Source organism: Camelus ferus, chromosome 2 (genome assembly GCF_009834535.1).
Source record: "Camelus ferus isolate YT-003-E chromosome 2, BCGSAC_Cfer_1.0, whole genome shotgun sequence".
NCBI classification, from domain to species: Eukaryota; Metazoa; Chordata; class Mammalia; order Artiodactyla; family Camelidae; genus Camelus; species Camelus ferus.
In genome coordinates this window covers 94,112,846-94,128,728 of record NC_045697.1, presented here as the reverse complement: position 1 = coordinate 94,128,728, position 15,883 = coordinate 94,112,846, and positions in this window count along the sequence as shown.

Sequence of the window (15,883 nt, the reverse complement as noted above, 5' to 3'; positions counted from 1 at the left end):
GCTACCAAAATCTTTAGTAAATTTCTAACAATGTCTGCTGAATAAAAAAAAAAAATGTTAATTTGAAAGCACATCAAGCTATTAATCAATGTTTCAGCACTGTTTCTCTCGCAAATGCTTGTATATATTAGAAGCCTTATATATTCCATCATGTTATTTGCCAAGAATATGTAGTCTGATACAATGTCTGAAAACTTAAAAAAATTTGGTGGATATGAAATGAAAAACACAATATCTGGGTCAGATTTACATAAGAGATTTCAGCAGTCTTCCTTGTTGAACACGTACTTTGGTCTATAACTCATTAGATGGCCCAGCATACTTTTATAGCAAATAATGAAAGATATCAAAGTTGTACTGTTTAATGTGTATGAGTGAAATGACGTTGATGCTCTAAGTTACCTGTAATATACAAATACATGACAGAGAAATACATTTAAAAAAAAATTGTCTCTGAAGAACCACTGTTAACTATTAAGCGAAACAATGAATTCATCATTGTCAGAAGTTTCTTTTAGCATTTTATGTATGTAGATCAATTACCACTGATGCTTAACTTGCCTTGATGGGAAAATAAAGTCAGCATTTGTTCCCTATATAGTTTAATAATAAACTTCACCAGGCTAATCATATTTTGCTCAGTTTTAGACTTGATTTCAGACTCAAAGGATGGCTGGTCTACTGTGGAGCTCACAGCAAAACTCAAACTGAAGAATGTGCTCAAGAAACATATTTTTCCAGTTTTTAGAGAATAAGAAGTAATTAGTACACTCTCCTTCTCTAATCAGAGGAGAGGTTCTTCTTTAGTGGCCTTATGTCCAACATGTACGTTGTAAACACAAAAGGATGTGTTAATTTGTTGATATAGAAATCAATAGTTTAGAGAGCTTTTTGCTGATGAAAGTTTATCCAAAGTAGCGGTGGCGTCCTCGTCACAGCAGTTCCCTGACGATGACAATGTTGTGTTGAGGCACCTACTGAACACAGAGAAGACAGTAGTTCCCTTAGGAACACGGTTCTGCTGCATGTCTTTAAAAGAATTCCTAAAATCTCAGAGATCTCTCTTTCTTTAACTCTATCCAGGATTGTGTGAGATATTTAATAATTTGTAATAAATTCCTTTCTACAAAAAATAGTGTCGATGAACATAATCAATAAACAATCAATAAGAAGAACAGAAAAGGTTTTATTTGAGCCAAACTGAGGGCTAGCCTGGAAGCCCGCTTCCCAGATTACTCCGGGAGATTTCTCTCAAGGAGCAAGGTTTTCAGCACAGTTTTATATCCTTTCGGAACAAAGAACATTCAACAAGTCAGGGATACATTTCCTCAAGGCTTCAAAGACAACAGAACAGCACGTCCACGTACAGCACACACAGTGTGGCCTTGGCGTCCGGGAAGGGGGGGGTCTCACCGTCAAAGGAGTACCAGCTTCGACGTCCGATGAAGAGGAGCATTTAATCTTTATTTTTCACCTAGACGTTCTTTACTCTGGTCAACATGCCCTTTTCTTTAATAATTAAAGCAGATGTACAATGTATGTTTGACAGGCCGCAAGCAGGCTGTTTCAGTTAGCAAAAAAGTCAAGTTAACTTATGTAAGAGCCGGAATGACTTCCCCATATGTGAAAATTTCTTTTATCAGCAGCTCAAGGGAATTTCTTCTTTCTCATGGTAATTTGACCAAGAGGGTGTGTTGTAAGAATGAAATGTAATGTAAATTGTTTAACACAGTGATTGGGAAATAGTTAATGTTCAACAAACGTTAGTGAGTATCATGGTTATGGAGAATTCCTCAAATACGTATGAGGTATAAATTACAGGTAAGCAATCACAGATGAAATACTTTTGAGAAAAGTTAAAAGTGAAGTAAATTCCTGGGAATTTTAGATTACCTCTCTATATATTTTACAATTTTTCCTTACTGTCTACTGCAATGTACTTTAATCTGGGGGTGTTGACCTTATTCTTATCCTCACAGCTGAATGTTCTGATGCCGTTCTGCCTCAGTTATAGTTCAGAGACTATATAAAGCTCAGTTATGATCACTGGCTTTTAAACAGAGTCTGGAACACAAGGATATACGTGATGACTGAATGAAGAACACAATCCCTCTTTGAATGTACTGCAAGCTCACTTACCTAAGTATTGGTTTCAAGGCAAAGGATGTTATTCTGCTCTGTCTGTTATAAGGAGAAAGTGAAAGCTCCAGACCAGATGAAGACAATTCTGTCTTGGTCCATTCACATCACAGTATTTTTCAAAACAGTGGAAAATCTGTGTGTAATAGGAACATTAGAATATGAGGTTCTGAACAGTCATTGTGTCCCATGGTCTTTGCTCAGACCCTGATGTGATGGCTCACTTAAAAATCACCATCCTAGAAACAATAAAAACTCTACCAATTATTATTACTTTATAGTTTTTCCATATAACAATGCTTAGGGAAAGTATTACAAATCCAGGTTTACCCGTGGGACCTCTGAGGCTGAGAGATTATCCGCTGTTACAAAGTTGGAAATTGGCAAAGCCAAGCATTGAACACCAGTTTGTTTAAGAAATCTCACGGAATGAATACTAGAAAGTCCCTTTAGTGAGAAACATTATTTTTACTATATCACTCTAGAGAGGCTGCTACTATTTGCTTTTCCCAACTATCATTTTAATCAACTGAGTACAATGGGGATTTACTGATCCTTATGCTTCTACACCTAAAGCTGTTGTGTCAGTTCAAGTTTCTCCTGTTTTAAAGAGAAAAGATATCCCATAGGAATTTCTTGCTTGAAGCCAGTTTTCTCAGTGTGATTAAATTAAATAATCATATTTAGAAAAAAAATGACACTGCATTAAGAAATGGAGAAATGCCAAAGAAAATAAGATACATCTAAATTAAAAATGCAGATTCCACAGCAAAAACAGACAAATATTTCTTGTAAACATTAAAATATAACATAAAAATTTTAAATAGTGAACTTTTTTTTGAAAGCTATCATATGTATGTACAATTTTCTCTACAGAATACATGAATTCTTCAAAGAATTCACATCATTTCATTATAAGCAATTAAGTTACACTATGAAGACAAAAATCACAAAGAGTTGAAAAGTTATCCAAATATCCCTTCTGTTCCCAAATCAATTTGTCTCTGCTTCTACAGCATTCCAGGAAAAAAAATTACATTACTTCTCTGATTAAGGCAGAACATCAATCTGAATTGAATAGCTTCATTCATAAAGCCTTTTAACTTATATTTATTTATACTAAGTATACTAATTTATTAAACTAACTGTACTAAGTACTGTGCATATTGCTAAATTCCTGGGAAGAAAAAAAATGACTTCTTTGGAGTTCCTGAGACTGATAACACTACTGGCAAACTAAACCCTGAAAACAGAAAAATCTTTTCCAAGTTATTTAGATAAACATGGGGAAAAAACTCAAAATGCCTTCTATTTCAATATTCATGAAAGTTTAGGCTTTAGTTTGATGACAATATATAGATAAGGTGATAACTGATACATTCAGCAAAAAAAAAAAAAATAACTATTCCTATAGCAATTAAAAATTCCTCCATGGTTGTTGTATTAAATTGTTCATTTGTCAACATACTACTTTAATATGCATTGTGTAGGCATTATGGCATCAACAAAATAAAGTGAAATCTCCACCACAACATTTATAAAGAACATACAGATTATTACTGATCGATTATAATAGAGACAATCTACTCAAACAGTTCAGCTTCATTGTCTTCTCTAATTGCTACTTAAACTAATCTCTATAGAGAAGTCTCTCCAGTAAACTTTACATAGACTTCACTGAATAATCTCTTACCTCAGAAGCATATCTTAGACGATGCTTGTATGTTGTCCTTTTCATTCCTAAGCATTTTGTACGTAATTCTCAGATGTCTCCAGATTATAAAGACCATGAAGGCAAATGTCATCCTGTGATTCATTTTCAAATCGCTTCCAGGAGAAGTGGAGGAGGATCAAGTAAAAGAAGTGTAGACATCTATCTACAGAAGTCAAAGATGTCAGATAAAAATAAGCAGTTTGCGCCATTGAGGAGTGAAGGATGAAAAGGTGTCCTCCAGACAAAAAAAAGTGACTGAGGATGGTCCACACAAAATGAATGCCAAGTGCAAGGGGCAACGGGGTTGAAAGAGGGTTATGCAGGGGGAAATACTATTCAGGGTTCCTAGACTGAAAAATTCAAGGCAAACTTGGGGAAAAGGAAGGTTGAATTCATCGGTCAGAAGATGAACTGAAGCTGTTTGTATTTTATCTAGCAAAACAATGGTTGTTTAAATATTTTTTAGAAGTGAAAATCTTTTCAAATATTGTTTGGTCTCTAAGATATAAAATGATACAAGCAGAACACCAGTAGTTGAGATGCTCGCCCAATATCTAAAGATCTTGTCTCTCCTTCTGCCACCACACCCTCCCCCAACACGTGGCTCAGTCTTCCAAGTCTGAGGACGTTATATTATGTTGAGACTTCATGACCTCAGTAAGAGGAGGCCAAGGCCCATCTGAGTTGGAAGTGAAGACTGAAGGGCTCTTAGAGATGCAGAGCAGAGCCGGAAGCCAAGGCTACTCAGAGATTGGATTGTGAAGGGTGCTGGCTTGGAGGCTACCTGCATCACTTCTGTGGCAGAGGTGAATCAGTAGCACCTGGACAAGTTCTGTAGGTTTCGACGTGAGACTTTAATTTTCAGACATACTGAATTTGAGGAGCTGGCCTTAGAAAATGAAGATTGAAATAAAGGTATACCTGAGTGGTTGAGTTGAGATATGTTGAGACAAAGTGAGAGATTACACATATAAACGAATCTAGGTATGGAAGGATATATTTTTTAAGTTAGGACCATTTGAACATGCTGATATACTGAGGAAAAAATATTGGCAAGGAGGCAAAGGAAGTAGTTGATAGGGAAAGATGTCCAAGGTGGCAGGCAGGAAGAAATGAGATTAAAATCATAGGTGACTAGATCTGCCTTGGAAAGAGTTTTCACATTTGGATCTTTGAATAGACCCACGCGTAGAACTTTCAGTTACCTGAGCCAAAGTGGCCCTTTTCTCTTCAGCTAACGTAGACTGACATTCTGCGGCTTGTAATCACAGCAGACCCGACTTATACAAACAGTGACAAAAATGTTTCCTTTGAAGATGTAAGGATAGGAGCCAATGATATGGAGATTTTGAGACTCTTAGAAGTTGTAAGATTCCTTATTATGCTTAAATTATTTCTCTAAACTAGGAAGCAAGATCAACCACTGAATGGTGTGTGTGTGGAGGGGCAAGCCTGGATTTCAGTCTTGAAGCAAGGAGTTAGAATTTAACATTGGGAGGGAAAGGAACAGAAAGTAGACTGCACTGAGACTACAGAGCAATATTTAGTCTATGTGATAACTGATTTGACGAAATTTAACAAACTATGGAAGACAATGTAGTCAGATTCTCAAATTTACTGAAAAACATTTCTCAGAACAAACTTCCTTTTCTTAAATCTAATTTTATGTCTTTATATCCCTTGTCTCTTAAAATGAGAATTTACACATACTTACTCTGCATGAACTATTCAAACATGAAGAAATAGTTACATAATCTGCTCTTACTGGTAACTGTACACATCAAATATTACTCAGGCATATCATGTTAAAGGCTTTCTATTAGCAAGGGGGAAAAACATCATTGTTCCCTCCAATGCTTACACTAATTTCTTTCTCTCCCTTTTTAATTAAGAATAAGTAATGAATACAATTTATCAGTGTCTTAAATAGACCCTTATTGGCCTTGATTACATGCAAATTAATTACTAATAATCTGTTTTTAAACAGATGGCATTGTTTGTCACAACATTTCTGAAGGATGGTGATAAACTTTTAGATCATTTGGTGAAATGTTTATTAAATTATATATATATGTGTGCATATACATGTATGTACACTAAATATATATACATAAACATATGTGTGTTTGTATTTATATGTTTGTGTGTATATACACATACTCATACACTCAATATATATGCTATGTAAACATATGTAAACGTATATAAATATTTTATATTGGTGAATATGTTCTAAACTTTTTAAAAACGTGTTTTTTTAATTTTAATTTCTGATCTTAAAAATCAGTAGAGTTCAAACATTTTGATGTGTAAAACAAAAATAAATTATATGCCCATATTCAGTGACTTTCTCTGTAAAAGAAATTACCCTCCAAAACAATTTTCTCGAACACTCATATCAATAAAATGTGTTTTATCTATGTATGCAGAAAGAGAAAGAAAAAGCATTTAGTTTTATTTTCATTTGTGCTATCCAAAAGACATGGTTGAAGAACATTACTGTTCAACAGTCCCCAGCTTACAAATAATTTCTTTACTTAAGATGAATTTTTAAAACAGGGCATTTTTTTATAGACATAATGTCATGAATGCATTCCCAGGTTCCCTGTATACCACATAAAGACAATTTGTTCTACAAATGGTTGAAATTGTATATGTTGACAATAGAAAATAATTTTGTAAAAGTCAATATTGTTACAAATAGAACACTCAGCTAAAGCTCCTCTATATGAATATTCAAGACAGAGTTGGATAAACTTCAGATATGGCTTTCATTCACTGACATAACTGACATCAAATCTGTACTGTCATCTGATGTGAGAAGCAGAAGGTTGGACAGGTTAAGATAAACACTATATTCCTGAAAAAATAAAATGTGTGTGAAAAGGAGATTTTTAAGGTGCTTTACCATTGTCATAATTTTAATCACTTTGGGTTCTTTCTTACTGTTAAAAATTCTTAAACTGGTACACCATTTGTGCTATCTTCATATAGATTTAACAATCCATCCCCTTCTTTTCAATATTGTTCTCCAAAAAGTCTTCAAATAGAAAATGTAAAAATCACTGACATGATTAAGTCCATGATAAATAGTCTGATTAATTTTGACTTCTAGAAAATATATCATTGCCATAAGTATGGTGATGAGAATCAGGAAATATGTCTTTCAGATGTTATTAAAAATTACTATTTACAGAAGGACTTATTTAATCCTCCAAGGGTCGGTGTTTGCCTCCTCACCAATGATCCAGGGAATGATTTAGCCAAAATTAGAACCCATATCCATGGATTTCAAAGCCCATGTTGCCATTTTAATTATTCCTGATATGCCAGACAAGCTGTTCTTTTACGATAGTGTCCAAATGTTTGTTTTTCTTAAGTGAAGTTTCAACAGGAGTCTCCTTCCTCCTAGCAGCACACAAATTAGATCTTAACCTCTGTTTGCAAACTTCAGGAAAAAGAAGTATGTAGAATTTGTAGCACAAAACGCCTTGTAATGATTTTTCTCACTTCTTCTGTAATCCATCTAAATGTATACAACATACTACAATCAAAATAATAAAAATGTATTTTACACTTACTGTATGTTCAATAATACAAATTTCATATGAATTAAAGCACAGAATGTGCAAATAATTCAGTGGGGGAAGTTAGTCATTAGTTGCAAATTACAAAGAAGAAAATTAAAAACAGATTGGTTAAGTGAGTTTTCAAAAGTCACACAGATTTAAAGTATTATAAAGTGGATTTTAACCCAGGCCATCTAATGTCATAACCTGAGTTTGACATATATACAAAATGCACTGTCTGTGTATAGTTCACTTCTGCTTCTAGTCTGCAATGTGAGTTTAAGTCATACCCCTCAAGGCTTAATTTTCCTCTTCTGCAAAGTATGTGAAATGGTAAATCAACATTTCCCAAATTATATGCCTCCAAACTCTCATTTTTGAAATGTAAGTTTGTAGGGGAAAAAAAGGATTTTCATAGTCGATTGTTGGGCATACGAGGCTGAATGTCCATTGGAAAATGAAAAATCCTCTACCTCTCCCTTTCTCTCCACTTTCAATCTGACGAAACTAAGCAAGGGTTCGTGAAGAGTACTTTAGAATTTTAGACAAAGATCTCTCTAAACTCCATCTTACTCCAATGTACACTGTTCTACACTATCTTATTTGCCTTCAATATTGTGACCATCCAGTCCCTATCTCATTTTGCACATGCACACACAGACACACACACACACACACATGCTCAGTATAATGTGAGATATACTATTATAGCCTGAAGATGTCAGGAAAAGCATACAAGCTACAATAGAAATTTTAATTTTTGTTATCATTTCTAATACTTGCACCATAAGCTTTGTTTAAACCACAAGGCTATGCCTTTTAAATGAGAGAGGAATTTATGGATATAAAAACAGTTTCTCTTTAAAATTCAGTATATAATAGATCTTTCTATTTTGCATATTTCTAATGAAGCATTATTTGCTTAATTGCCTCATTTTATTTGATCTTATTCCCATACTATTTAAGGTAGCTAGCAACAGGGGTCCTGAAGGCAGACGTTATCTCCCAACACTCACTAGCCTTGCAATTAAGAATTATGCTTCTCTTAGTTCATAATCTGAAAATGGGTTTAAAATATCATCTTTCTATATAAGTTTTGTGATAACCAACACAGTACTTGTCACAGATGGAAAACTCAATAAACATTAGCTTTCACTGTAACTTTAGAACTATTATGGTTTGGATTTTAATGTGAGTCCAATATGCTTATCTTGGTTTGTCCTAGAGTTTGGAATTGTATATAAATCATAGTAGAGATGCTTTTTTATCATCTATGTCAAGAGAAGATTTCTTGTAACAACACCTGCCAGTGTAACTTAGAAGCTACTATTACCCATCACTAATAACTAGAAGCATTTTTGTAGTCTGTTCAGAGTGTTGTGGGTGGGGGTGGAGTGGGGGAGTATTGCTTGTTTTTTATTTCTACCCAAAAGTTTCCCTGACCAGGAAATTTCACGTGAAGTTATGGGATGCGTATGTCCCCCTTTCCAAATCTCTCTGTAAAAGATTCTCTCTATAAGCTGGAGATTGTTTTGTTTGACATCTTTTCCAACTAAAATTCATTTCATGACCCTAATTTAGATATGAGAACTGATTTGCGTCTCCAAGTTAACTGCAAAACTTGACCAGGGTCACATCATTTTAAGTAGTAGAGCTAAAATAAAATCCAGCTTGAAACAATTTCAGAATCACCGTGCTATTCTTCCATATTGTCCATCAATTTCCCATAGTATGAAAGTTAAGGGGGAGTGATACCAGCCCGATGTATGCATTGAGTTATATGTTTAAAGCCTTTGAATTTTTTTCAAATCCTTGCTGATTATTTCAGAAAAGAGGCATTTTAGTAGATTTCTTATTGCAGTGTCAGAGCTAATTAATAATTATGTTTTTCTTAACTACTACTTGAGTTATCATCATTTCCTTCTATACATACTTTGCAAATTAATAAGTGGTGTGCTCTGCAAAGTGCCAAACACGGCAAAATGTCCTAGCCTAGGCTGAATACATAAATATTATACGCATCACCTACTCACTTCTACTTTAATCAGTATCAATTTCAAAGTGTAAACTTTGTTTAAAAAGTTTTATGCCCCTCTTGCTCTGATTTCAATTATACCTCCTTAATATCTGCACATTCTAGAAGCACCAGAATTTTAGGGCCTTTTTGTTTTCAGTTTTGAGATGTATTCCTTTCTGCTTGACAAAGCAAATAGAGTGGATATTCTATTCTTTTGCTTGTATTATAATTTCAGGAGACGATATGCCTTTTAGGTAGGAAAAAAAATTTTATTCATGCTTGATACAAAAGAACAATTCTAAGAGGTAATTTACTTAAAGCAGAGGATGTAGTAAATGTTCACAGGACATACTCTTTCAGCATAAAGTTGGGGGGGTTTTAATCTGTTTTTAAATAAATAGTGTTAATTTCAAGGTTTTAAACATACAAAAATCCACTGTGTTTCTTTTATCTTCCTGTTGGCAATAAGAAAGAATGTGGGTGCTTTAAATCCTCCTGATGGGTCTGTCACTGGCACAATAAACTCTCCTCCAGAGCAGAAGAGGCCCTTTTCTGTCACTGTGATCTCTCGGAGTTGAAGATTGCCACGTGGGATCTCTGTCAACTTCCTAAAATGCAACCTCCTCATCTAGGCTGCCACCCGTAGCCTGACAGATTGGGTAGATGATCCCATCATCAGATCGCACTGTGTTTTACAATTTGGGGCCAGGTGTCATCTTTGGGGAAGAGACTTAAAGCTTTTGTCAGAGAGTATTTCTCTCGTTTCACTTAACATCTACTCACCTTTTGGTATCGAAAGAATAAAAAATACAAACTGATAAGGTTATCCCCAGGCAGAGTTTTCATCCAACCCAAGGCAGTCTCGGCAGTTATAAGGATCCTTCAATAATCTGTCAAAAACTGAACCACTGTGTAAAGAGCTGTTCATTTCTATATCTCATTTTGGATTGACGTGCGTGCACCTTTATATCCTTCAGTTTGATATAACATTTGGCCTTTCATGTTCTCAGTTTCAGCTACAGGGAATTCAAAGCTATTTCAAAGTGTAATTATACCAATCTGCATATAAGAGGCTGTATGTCCTGTAGAGGGTTGGATGGAAAAGCAAACTCTTTCAAAAAAGAAAATTAGAAGTAATTCCCACAACTAAAATTCACTAAAAGTTAATACATTTTTTTTATCTGTTAAGAACAGTTTTTTTAAAAGCCAATAGAAGATTAATCCAGAAGTGATGGGCACTTTTTGGCGAGGTAGGGAGGAGAAGAGGAACGGAGAACTGAAAATTGAGAAGGACATCAAAGAAACAGAGCAAGTACATTACATGAGTTATCTGTGAAAATGGCCACATCGCACCAGAAAAATCAATACTTCATATTGCTGTAGCAGACAATAGGATTCTCACTTACACAGTGTGTTAGTTACCTGTTGCCATGTAACAATATACCCCAAAACACACTATCATCTCACAATTTGTGTGGCGCACAATCCTTAGTGCAGCTTAACCGGATGCCTCTGGCTGTGGCCTCTCTTGAGACTGCAGTCAAGCTCTTGGCAGGAACCATGATCTCCTTTGAAGACATGGCTTCTTCAAGTTGAGGGAGAGGGTCTTGCTTCCAAGCTCACTCTCATGGTTGTTGATAGGACTTGATCTCTGGCCACCTGGGTCTTACCACAAAACTGTCCTCATGACATCTCCACAAGCAGTCCACAAGAGAATGAGAGAGAGCACAAGACGTTCCCCAAGATGGAAGTCATAGCCTTTTTAGAACTAATATGAGAAGTGACATTCCCTCACTCTACCACATTCTATTCCTTAGAAGTGGGTTACTGTATCCCACCTAACTTCAAACGAAGGGGACTACTCATGGTGTAAATACCAGGAGATGGAAATCATTATGGGCCATCCCAGAGGCTGCCTACTCCACATATATACACTCATACTAAGTTGCTTTTGGTACTTTTTAATATTACAAAAGACTTTTCAAAATAAATGTAAATGTGGTTTTAAACTAAAAGTAAATGCTACTACAAAAATTTTGCAGTTCTATTTCTTCGCAAATATTTCCTCTCCAATGATAATCTTGCTAGTTTTAGAAAGTTTCATAACTTGAAAATGATGAGTGCAGTTAGTTAAATCTTTAAAATAACTGTTTTTATCTTTTTTTTACCATGAGAAAATTGAGATATAAAAAAACCTTACAAACATAATTGTGTAAATTCTGGAGCTAACAAAATACTTAGCACCGAAGTTATGTAGCATATGGTTATCCTAGTCCCAAACAGTAAAATGTGTCTATGTGTGCCAGCTCTTAATTACCAGCTCATTAACACTCAGGTGTCAATTGCTGGTGGCAAAGGCAATACCCAAATGGCCTCGTTTCTGTCATGCACAGTGTAATTAAATTGACCTCAAGTACTGAAGCTTGCAAGTCGCCTGATACTATTTGGACGCTAATTTCAGGCACTATTCAAAGCAGAGTAATATGGTGAATAAACCAATGTAATGAGAGAAAAGCTCTATTGGGGTTTAAATTGTATTTTCATATGTAATTATAACCTTAAAGACAGTTGTGTAAATACTCACCATTCTAATCAATATCAGATATCGCAATGCATATCACGTATTTGATGTTAACATTGTTGATCTAAAATTCCACTCGCTCTCAAGGATAAAGTTGTTACTAATCAAAAGTGAAAAATAAATTATTGTAATAGTCGCATTTGGGGAAAATGGGATTACATATCATGTTTTATGATCTCATCTATTGATTTGAAAGGAAGTATTTAAATTTTAAATTTAGATTATCAATTTCTAAATGTGACCCAATAGCAAACATATCAGTGCTTTCTATGTAGCCTTAACAACAACAAAAAATACACTAGCAAGAATCTCACAAACCCTCAGTAATCTAATGAATCTTCACGACACTCTCTGTCACATTTGTAAGCCTTTGCTCATTATGCTCAAATTTCATTTTCAAGCTTCCGGTTGAAGACAGAGAAGAGGTGAATTCATGCACTAACCTTCCCTCTTCCTAAAACTTCACTGAGATTAAAAAGAAAATTTTAAACGTACAAGAGCAAATAAAAGACAAATAAACAAGTGAGGGAAACAATAGTGACAACATTTTCTAAGTTTGGAAGTAGATCAATAAGTTATAATTGACTTAGTAGCTTTGAAAATATGTAATCTTTAGCTGGAAGTTTAGAGCATAAAGAAGATAACTGATTTATCCCACTGAAAATTCTGAAGGCTTAGGAATTGATAGAACAAATTAGTTCTGAAGTGGGAGTGAATATAAAAATAAAAAGGATAAAAAATGTCATTAAGAAGCAATTAGACTTCCAACTTACTCTCATCGACAGTACGTGTAGCTGATCGATTATCCCCTCTGGCTAGAAGACACGAGATTTGTCCTCAAGGAGGTTAAGAGAGAGATGCCTAGATTGGAAGACAGCAGGCATGTCTAATGTGAGATGATCATACCAAGAGATTTTGAATCGTGCATCTTTTCCCAGCTAGCTTTCAGAATACCATTGCCCAAGCTTATACCTCCTGGCAGAAACCCCAAAAATACTTCTCTTTGTATTAACTAGCCCAAGAAGAAAAATATATCTAACACACTGATATTGAGGATTTCTTAATCAAATGGTCCAGACAGATCATCCTACAGACAAAGATACTCCACAGGCCCTCCAAACAAGCAGAGTGTTTGCCTTTAGCATTTTTTGAATACTGTTGTTAAATATGAGCAGGCAGCCAAGTATCACAAGACATTTGCAAAAAAAATCTCTTCTATAATTCTTGGAAAGAGACACTATTCAGGGAAAATAAAATGTAATACAGACCATCATCAATATCTAGAGATGAATAAGAGAAAATACTGCATACATGAAAAACAGTTCAAAATAGCTTAAAATAGGAATATTCAGAAAACAAAAAGAACTTGGGTTCAAAATAATAATAAAATAATTAAATAAAAAGCTCAATAGAAGCTTGGATGATAAACATGAGAAAATCTCCCAGAAAGTAGTTTTTTAAAATACAGAAAATAGGAAAGAAAAAGTGAAGAAAATTGGTAGGTTGGTGGAGGAGTTTCAGCTTCCAAATAAGGAACCAAACAAGATGAAGAAAATAAGAGTAAGAAATGATGAAAGAAATAATCCAAAACTTTTTCCAAAAACTGAAAAGCTTGCATTTAAAGATTGAAAGAGTTACTAAGTACCTACAATATGATTTAAAATAGTTACACATCAAATGACAGGATGCTATGTAATTTCAGAACTTGATGACAAAGATCTTCTCATAAGTTTCCAAAGATGTTGGGGAAACTGCGCTCATGAAAAGTTTATTTATGAAAATGTTCTACTTCAGAAGACGATATAAAAAACCTTTCAAAAAATCTAAGCTTAACTTCTAACAAATTTGGCTTGAATCAAGCCTGATCAAAACCTAAAATTCTTCAGTTCTCAGAGATTTTGGTCCTCTCCATCCCCCTGACTTTAGGGTAGGAATCCTTCCCTCACCCATAGGGTGAACAGGAGTCAAGGAAAATAACTTTTGACAGAATGGTCCAACAATGACCAAGGACACTCAGTCAGCCTGAATCAACTGCTCTTCAATAGCTCAGTGGTTTCATGATACAGGGAAGGCTGCCTCGGATTCAGCCGCTGATTGCTGGTGGAGTGGACCTGTGCTTTGGTCTATTGGGCACTGTGTTGTCTGTATCTGGTGTTGCCTTTTCTTCCCACCCTAAAATGTTCTTGTCCTCAGGAGAAGAGTTGTTAATTGACTAAACGTAGGCATGGTGTGCTTTCAGATTCAGTCTGTTTTTGGCGGTGGCGGGGGCAGTCTCTGGGACTCCTGCCTTTAAACAAAGAGGCAACACGGCACCTTAACCGGTCGGTTGGTGCTTGAGTTCCCCTTACCATGGATGAGCTAGAACTCTCTGGTCACTGTGTCTAACCTGGTATCCATCACTAGCTGCTTAGGGCAGCCATATGGACATTATTTGTGATTGTACACCCTCAGGAGGAACCCAGGGGTGGCGCACTGTGAATTTTGTGGAAATGGAGATCACCGCCCTAGGAATAATTAAGCAGGGCATCCAAATCATCTAACAATAACCATTCAGGCCAGGTAGCTAGCTACCTGTGCTACCGTTTCCCATGCTGCTGTCCTGTGTGTTCTCCCGACCCCACCAAGGGTATCAAGGTACTTATCTTCAGAAACCTATGGCCCAGGCAATGATAAAATAAAACAATAATAATGAGAAGTAGAAGGAGCATTGGGTACCAACCCCTCTTGAAGCAACGGAGGTGGTGACACAACTGCTCTTCCAATGAAAAGCCCCTGATCCACGTGCCTGGGCTTTTGTTAGAGCTGCTGACTACTAGGTCCAAAGGCTAATCTGATTGCATGGCTTGATTGCCCAGCCAGCACTGTCAACATAAAAACCTTCCTGGAGGTGGACCCTGACCCTGGGAACACTGTCTGATACTCCCGGGAGGAGAAGATAGCTGAGATAGCTCAGCTCCCAAACTCTTTCCCCTCAGCAGCCCAGAAGGTCTGCCCCAAGAGTATCAGATGGAGACAGAAACTGAAAGCCACATCTATTTTACATGACTATAAATCCAAAATATTCTGAGAAAATTATACAAAGAGAAAGAGGAAAGAAAGGAAGAAAGAAAGGAAGAAAGGAAGAAAGAAAGAAAGAAAGAAAGAAAGAAAGAAAGAAAGAAAGAAAGAAAGAAAGAAAGAAAGAAAGAAAGAAAGAAAGATAGAAAGAAAGAAAGAAAGAAAGAAAGAAAGAAAGAGGAAGGGAGGGAGGGAGGAAGGAAGGAAGAAAGAAAGAAAGACAGGCAGGCAAGCCCATAGGGGTATAACAGAGGCTGATTTTGAACAATGACCTCTGGGTTTGGGGCCCAGAACCCTTCTAATGTGCCACTCTGTTGACTGTTTCTCTGTTGCAACAAAGATCCTAATTCTCAGGATAATAAGGAAAAACATCCATGACACCCCTATGGCAAAGCAAAGGGACTCCTGAAATTCTATAATGTAGCCATTGCCTTGGGGGAGGTTATAATACTGATGATACTGGTTTAAAGCTTTCTGAGTGAAAATCTCATACATAAGAGCAGGATACAAAGAATCTCCACCACTATCACCACCATCAAATGAATCCAGTGGCAAAAGGAAGAAAAAAAGAAAGGAAGGAAGTAGGAAGGAAGGACTGAATCTTGGTTATAAAGAGAGAAAACAAAAAAGTTAAAACAAATGTGTAGAATTTGGCCTTAGAAATCCAAAACTTACTAAAAGAATATAACAAAAAGGTAAGAACACCGCTAACTGGCTTTTGCGCCTCTGTAACATAGGTTCTGAATTAATTAATGTCTGTTCAGATGTACCAAATGGCAAACTCTTATGGATTTAATCAATACTGG